At 32.9% G+C, this 6,940-nt stretch overlaps 1 pseudogene; it reads right to left on the bottom strand.

Annotated features, from left to right (window-relative positions):
• Positions 1-1,306: 1,306 nt before the first annotated feature.
• Positions 1,307-6,043, bottom strand: LOC117330879 (annotated as a pseudogene).
• Between the last annotated feature and the right edge of the window lie 897 nt (positions 6,044-6,940).

Raw genomic sequence — 6,940 nt, forward strand, 5'->3', positions numbered from 1 at the left:
ATTGTACATGGTATTTTAAAACAAAAAAGTGTGGGATGTTTGAAACATTGTTACAATGTATACTGTTTCAAACATTCCATACTTTTCTGTTGTGGGATTATACATACAATGAGCACAGAGTATAATAAAAGTTAATTATAAATTGCACGTTAATTAGAATATGATAATTCTTATGCAAGAGAGAAAAAATATAACCAAAGTATCAAAAACAGTGTGATAATGTTATGAAAGTATAATTGAATACATTTTGTAAATATATATATGCTAACCATGCACTTTGAACCACGACTCGCGGTTATTTATACCGACTACTGCTTCTGAGGTTGTTAAGTTATCTATGGATTCAAAATGCGGAAGCGCTGATGCTGAATGTTTGCGTGACGGGAATTCATTGAATGAATCTAAATATGGATTCATGAATGAATAAGGGATTCATTATTGTAAAGTTAAACTCAGGTAATAAGTTCGGCAAATTAAGGAGTTAATTGTAAAGTTAAATTAATCAGAGAACAGCAATTAGCACGTCAGTTCACTATCCATTTATCGATTACTAAATAATAGTCAGTTCACTTTCTATTTATCAATTCACTTATTAATTGTCAAATTTCTATTCAAATATCAGTTTACTAGCTAATCTTCAGATCACAATTCAGATATCAGTTCACTAACTAATCGTCATTTCTTCACTAGCTAGTTGTCATTAATCACTTATTAGTTCACTAACTGATCGTAAATTTACTATCCAGGTAAACCGTTAGCAGTGGAAGTTCACCAGGTAGTTTGCAGTCTACCAACTTATCGCCAGTTGTCCAGCTGTCAGTTCACTAAGTAATATTCAGTTTACAATCCAGCTATCCGTTCACTTACTAATTATCAGTTCACTATCCATTTATCAGTTCAATTACTAATCGTCAGTTCACTATCCATTTGCCAGTTCACTATCCAGTAATCAGTTCACTTACAGGTTGCCAATTCACTATCCAATTGGTAGTTCACTAGCTATTTGTCGGTTTACCTAACAGTCGTCAATTCACTAGCTAGTTGTCAGTTCACTTACCACTCGTCAATTCACTACCTAGTTATCCGTTTACATCCCAGTCGTCAATCCACAAGCTAGTTGTCAGTTTACTTACCAGTCATCATTTCAATAGTTAGTTGTCAGTTGACTTACCAGTCGTCAATTCACAAGCCAGCAGAGAGTTAAGTGTCAATCAATCTCTCAACCATTGTATACCTCTATATCAACAGTATTACACGGATTAGGATTAAAAGTTGATTTGAGAGCACAATAAAATATACCGTCACGTTATATAACTGAATATTTATTAAGGATTAAACACAGATCACATATTTCGATAATATTAGTCAAAGATTCAAATATCATAAGAAAGCGATTTGGAACAATAGCAATGAAACACTCGATCAAGTAATTATCCTCATTTATATCCTTTCATAAAGTCTATCCATGGACCTCATGGGTGTCATGGATGTCGACGTGGTGACCGTCGCCGTGGTGATCTTCGTCGTCGTTGTGGCAATCGTCGTTGTGGTCGACTTTATAATGAGACTGGTGATCACCGTGCCTACGTCCGATGACACAGCACGCTACTGGACCACCATGGCTACCTTGGCTGTCATCAACTCCGGCATTAATCTGTGTGAAAATATACAGGAATTCAAAGATGATGAAATTGTTTTATTTCTAATGATTTTAAGGAATTATTAACAAAATGTCATTTCTTACTTTTGGCGGGCTCCTGAGCTATACTGATATCATAATTCATGCTTTGTATTATATTCCCTATCAACAAGTCAACCTAAATCAATGGGCGAGTGCAATACTTACGGCAATAGAACGTCCAATGAGGTCATGTAAGTCAGCATGGATCTTTTGAGTATGTGTATATAATGTATGCTCATCACCTTCAATGCTTCCAAGATCTCCAACGTGACTTTTAAAATAAAAAGAAAAAAGAAAAGCATGAGTAATTTTTCATTTGCAATTTAATAGAAAATCAAAAATCAAAAAATCAGAAGCATCAAAAGTAAATTATATACTTTCGTGTAGTTATGTTTTTTTGTAATAGTAGTGAAATATTTGCTCATGAGCATAGTGGATACATAAGAATAATAAAAACTTAAGTATAATAAATAATTTTTGAACTCTGTATGTGATTACCTGTCAGGAGTTCCACGCTTTCCGTGATGTTTGTGGGTAGGGTTGTAGTGTCCTCCAATGGAATTACAGCTCTGCGTCATGTCGCCTGTCTCATGTATGTAAACATCATGCTGAACTTGAGGCTTCAGGTTCCTGAGCTTATAGATGAGTCCCACCAACATCTCGTCATTATTGGGCTGTGATTTCGACAGCGGTAAGGGGAATAAGATTGTTTAACAATTAAAGTATGAGTTGGTGTTATGGACTGAGAGGCTCAAAAGGATTTAATAGTATTTTTTTTTTAAACATATTGATATTGTTAGTAAAGATTACATTTTACGTTTGGTAAGTATTGATGCTGTTTGTGAAGAATTACGTTTTATTTGTGGTAATTGTAGTTAGTATTGCTGTAGTGAATACTACATTTTAATTTTGGTAAGTATTGATGTTGTTAGTGAAAATTACATTTTAATTGTGGTAAGTATTGATGTTGTTAGTGAAAATTACATTTTAATTGTTGTAAGTATTGATGTTGTTAGTGAAAATTACATTTTAATTGTGGTAGGTATTGATGTTGTTAGTGAAAATTACATTTTAATTGTTGTAAGTATTGATGCTGTTTGTGAAGAATTACGTTTTATTTGTGTTAATTGTAGTTAGTATTGCTGTAGTGAATACTACATTTTAATTTTGGTAAGTATTGATGTTGTTAGTGAAAATTGCATTTTAATTGTGGTAAGTATTGATGATGTTAGTGAAAATTACATTTTAATTGTGGTAAGTATTGATGTTGTTAGTGAAAATTACATTTTAATTGTGGTAAGTATTGATGTTGTTAGTGAAAATTACATTTTAATTGTGGTAGGTATTGATGTTGTTAGTGAAAATTACATTTTAATTGTTGTAAGTATTGATGCTGTTTGTGAAGAATTACGTTTTATTTGTGTTAATTGTAGTTAGTATTGCTGTAGTGAAAATTACATTTTAATTGTGGTAAATATTGATGTTGTAAGTGCAGACTATATTTTCCTTTTCGTAAGGATATATGTTGTTTATTAAAAAAAGATATTTGAAACTTCTATTCTATTGAAACCAACATGTCGTTTTAAGTACGGAAGATGTATTTCAACAATATTAAATATATTGATGCTGTTATCCCGAACACAATACACTGGTGATTGTTTGCTTTAATGCTTTAAAGAAATGTTTATTTTCCATAAAAACGATTAAAATCCAAATAATCACTTCAGTATAAAAAATACCTATTCTTAACTTACCTGCTAAGTCAACTCTATGTGACCTCTGACTTTGTATGCAAGGTCTGGAGTCTGTCTATTTGGCATCATCTCGCAGTAGGCGTGTAGAGCTGTAAGCAGACAATGCTATTGTGAATAAAACGCCCAGGAATTTCCCGTGTGAACTTATTATCACATAATTATACTTAATATAGAAACATGCATACAGATAACATTTTAATAGCATCGCTTTCAGAATATAACAACTAATTACGTTTTATTAATTCATTGGTCGTTTTCTTATTCAAGTGGTGGTCAAATGTAGTCCATTGTGCTTGGTTCTTTGACATAAATGGATGGCACTTATCTTGTTCTACGTGTACGTCTATCTCATCTGACCTGGAACATTCACTTGAAAGTTTCATGTTCAGGTAGACGTTAGAAGCATTTCTGAAATGTCTATCATGATCGTTGTCATGGTTGCTATGTTGATCGTCGTTGTCATGGTGATCTCCGTTGTGATGGTCAGTGTTATTATGATCTTCGCTGTTGTGCTCCTTAGGGTAGTCACCACCTATGTGGATGTGCATCCCATGGCTTTCATCTTGGAGCTTGCGAATCTGGTCGGATAACTCATGTACTTTCCGTTTCAGCGCTTCAACCTCCTCTGCGATAGCGACATCTAAAAACACAACAGCGAATAAGGTAAGCATCAATTTTAAGTGTAGCAGCTTAAACATTTATCTGAAGATTTTAATCAGCGTTAGTTGGTCAATTTAAAAACGTACACATAATAAAGGTCTCACAACTAATTCAGTCAATCAGCTTGTGTTTCACCTGAACCAAGTCCCTTAAGAAAATTTGATAAAAAATCCACAACATTTAGACTTCAAATTAGCGAGTGAGGGTATGGAATCATTGGTAATAACATTTATTACATTTTTACCAGTGAAATATCAAAAAATATTCATTCTATAAAAGTGATATTTTTCACTAGTGAAGAATATCATATTTTTCACTAGTGAAGAATATCATATTTTTCACTAGTGAAAAATATCACTTTTGCTGATTTGACCAATCAAATTAATGATTAGAAAATACCAAAATAATTGACCAATCAGAAAGCCCGACATATATGTCAGCACCTGGACAGAGGAAACTACTTTTTTTGTTTACAAATTATCGCTGTAGTCCTAGTTAGCATACGGGGGTAGGATTTTCGTTGATAAAAAATGTAATAAACATAATATCTAACAGTATCTTCAGTAAAACTAAATATATTTCACTCGTGTGGCTAATATTTTGATATTTTTCACTCGTGCTGCGCACTCGTGAAAAATATCCAAATATTAGCCCCACTCGTGAAATATATTTGGTATTACTGAAGACACTGTTAGATATCCCCTATTTATTGAAATAATTAGTTTTGTGAGATGACTGTTATACATTCATTATACATTTGTAAGTATACTTCCGTCCCTTGAAGGACTGACAAGGAAATTTCACTCAATAGACGAGATTTCTTTGGCTCAATTCTAATAATAAATTAGACACATACATATGTAGCACTTGCTCTGACAGCTGATTGCATGTCTTAAACTTAGACATAGAGACACACAAGATAATAAACTCTCAAATAAGTAGGCATTAGGCTATTAATTTTAATTTCGTTTTTTTTGGTATAACACACAAAAAGAAAAAGTTTTAATGATACATTTGCAATGCATAAGCCGTTGTGCCAATAAAAAACAATGTTCTAAGTATAAAAGATATGAAATAAACATGCGATCAAGGACAATGTACCCTTGTTCTTCATTGTCATAAGTAAATATATATCTTCTTCATCATTGTGTTTTTGTCGCTAATTTACGGTTTCAGCCATATCTCAGAAATATTCCTATTGTAATGCTTTAGACACGCCATAAGTTTGATATTGTAAAAACAAAATAGCCCAATGATATGCAAGCGGCAACCAATTTCGTTTTCTGTATAATTCAAAAACTATCTATGAAAAAGGTGATTATCAATTCCATTCTATATTTCATACTAAAAAAAAAAAAGAAAAAAAAGAGAGAAAATTTTGTATTACATAATCGGACTAATGACCTAAGATTCCCAATGATGACGTCGTAATATTTGACGGCTGGCCACTTGTTCCAGATATACATTTAGTTAAAGAATGATAACACATACGTAGGGTATGGGATAAGCAATTTTATTTAAAGGTATGCAAAATATCAAGCAGCTTGTAGCTCTGACATATCCAGTGTATAGAAGCCTTACAACGAATAACATACAAGCTTGCCGATTTTTCATCTTAATCAAACCCTTCATACAAGCACGTAAATCCCGTTTAAATACAAGATGTAAATAAAAACAGTAACAAATAAAAAATGAATAAAACAAACCGTTTTCACATCTCCGTACAGAGCCTAACACAGAAGAACAGTTTCAATCAGGTTTGCATTATGAGCACTGCAGAAAATGTTAAACTTATAATTGCATGAGCAATAGCATCAAATTTGCTTCTGAAATAAATGATGAATTATAAGAAAAACAAACTTACTTCTTCGTAGTCGTTTTGGTGTCCGTCTGCCCTCTTTCGGACCGAGAGCAGCGCTACAAGAACTACAGCCCACAATAGCCTCATGTCTCCAGATTCTTACTGCTTGCTGCTGAAACAAACAGCTGATGGCAGTCCAGGGCAGCTGTCCAGAAGTTATAGTCCATATTATCTAGCTCATTACCTTGACATAACTGACGCTATGTGTATTTAAGTGGTGCTTCTGCGAAACGTGTGATAACATTTGGACAATTCCATCGCCTGTCTTACATTTTCAAATTGGTGAAATAGTGACATTTATCCTTCACTGCCGACATACATATTACGAACTCGGCATAAAAATACCTCATTCGAGTCATATATAATAGCTTAATACAGAATGTATATGTCAAGTATTAATTGATGTAGTATTAAAAAAAGGTAATTTGTTGTTTCCCTAAAAATGTTAGAGTGATTTTATGAAAAAGCCACGGCAAATCTCCAAAGTACCCATATTTCAAAAGGATGAACATATATTGTAATGGAATATTTCAAAAGAATAACTACAATTGAATACTTTGATTAATGAAGGATGGATTATTATAAAGGGACAAAAGTAATTGAATATTTCAAAAGTACGTACGAAGGCAATTGCACGTTTGAAGTATAACGTAAAAAAAATTAAGTGAAAATTAAAAGTTAACCCTTTTGCAAGTTTTAATATACAACGAAAAGTTATAAATGATTTGTTTGGACTGTTTCCCGACTACCCCTATCGTGAATTAGAGATTTAACATAGTAGTTTCATAAATTGAATATCTGGAAAGTAGTCATTATACCATGATTTGTTAACTTCCTCGCTAACTTTATATAGGAAGCCCAAGACTACAGATGTTTAATCATGAACTCTTTAAAATTTTGCTTGTTGGGTTTATTGCAGATTGCGATGATCATTTCCGTTTTAGCGGAACAGAATGGCTGGCTATTGCCCTTGGTTGTATATTC

The sequence above is a fragment of the Pecten maximus genome, chromosome 7 (genome assembly GCF_902652985.1).
Source record: "Pecten maximus chromosome 7, xPecMax1.1, whole genome shotgun sequence".
NCBI lineage: Eukaryota > Metazoa > Mollusca > Bivalvia > Pectinida > Pectinidae > Pecten > Pecten maximus.